Source organism: Alexandromys fortis, unplaced genomic scaffold (assembly GCF_014885135.2).
Source record: "Alexandromys fortis isolate MF-2015 unplaced genomic scaffold, M_Fortis_MF-2015_v1.1 scaffold_25, whole genome shotgun sequence".
Lineage (NCBI taxonomy): Eukaryota > Metazoa > Chordata > Mammalia > Rodentia > Cricetidae > Alexandromys > Alexandromys fortis.
The window spans coordinates 1529662-1531190 of record NW_026067904.1 but is presented as its reverse complement, the minus strand read 5'-3'; positions in this window follow the sequence as shown (position 1 = coordinate 1531190).

Genomic DNA, 1529 nt, shown 5'->3' with positions numbered 1-1529 from the left:
AAGAAAGAAAGAGGGCTGGTGAGATGGCTCAGAGGATATGAGCACTGGCTGTTCTTCCAGAGGTCCTGAGTTCAGTTCCCAGCAACCACATTATGGCTCACAACCATCTGTAATGAGATCTGTCGCCCTCTTCTGGCCTGCATGCATACATGGAGGCAGAATGTTGTATACCTAATAAATAAATAAATCTTTAAAAACAAGAAAGAAAAGAAAAACCACCTTTCATGTGTGTATCATTCAGCGTTCTCTCAAGGAAGAGAACTGATTGAAAAATATATATTGATTATATAAATATAATTGGTCTATATATATAATAATACATTATATTGTTATATATTAATATATATTAACGTGGGTATTAAATGGCTTACAGGCTGGGGTCCCTGCTGGTCAAACAATGGATGTTGTTCTGACAGAAAAGCCAAAAATCCAGTAGTTGTCCAGTGCATGGGGCTGGATGTCTCAAATGGTCTTCAGGACACAGAGAACACAGAAGGAGGAGGCCACAGTGCAGGCAAAGAGGAAAACCTTCTTGTCTTTTACTGAGGCTGCCAGTTTAGGCTGGCCAGGTTTAGGGTGGGTCTGTGGATCTCACACCATCCAGATTTAAGGTAGATCTTCCAACCTCAAGCATCCTGGATTTAAGGTGAATCTCCCAGCCTCAAACAATCCAATTAACAAAAAAAAAAAAATTCCCTCACAGGTGTGCCCAGGAGCTTGGGTTTTTAGTTAATTCCAAAGGTAGTCAAGTTGACAGCCTTTTTAAAAGTATGCCTGTTTGTGTGCATGTGCAGAGGTGGGGTCTGTCTGTGTACACAAGCAGAAGACTCCTAGGAGCTGGAGGTACAGGTACTCATGGTACACCTGGCTTAATATACAGGTGCTAAGGTGTGGACTCTGGTCCTCCAGTTCCCAGGAGATGCTCTTAACCATGGAGTCATCGCTCCAGGCTGTTTTTTAAGATTTGTTGTTGTTCTATTTGTGGCTATATTTTGTTATTTGGGTTTTGGCTTTGGTTTGAAGATGGGATCTCACCATGGGGCCCATGCTGGCCCTGAATTCAAGATTCTTCCAGCCTCAGCTAACCTCAGTGCTGGGGATATCTAGGAAGAGCCACTATATCTGACTGCATGTTAGCATCTAATGTTCTGAGCCTTCTGAGGGCACAGCCCAACTTCTTTGCGGGTCAGCCTTGTTTCTCCCATGATGTTCTACACTCATCCCGCGGACAATCAGTCTAGCCTGTGTTTTGTGTTTGTTTGTTTGTTTTTTAAATATTTATTTTTTTATTATGTATACAAATCTGTCTGTGTGTATGCCTGCAGGCCAGAAGAGGGCACCAGATCTCATTAGAGATGGTTGTGAGCCACCATGTGGTTGCTGGGAATTGAACTCAAGACCTTTGAAAGAAGAAGCAGTGCTCTTTTCTTGGGCTGAGACAGTCTCAAACTGGCTTGGAACTCACATAGTAGCTGAGGATGATTTTGAATTTCTGATCCTGTCTCTAACTTCCAAGTCCCAGGATTGCA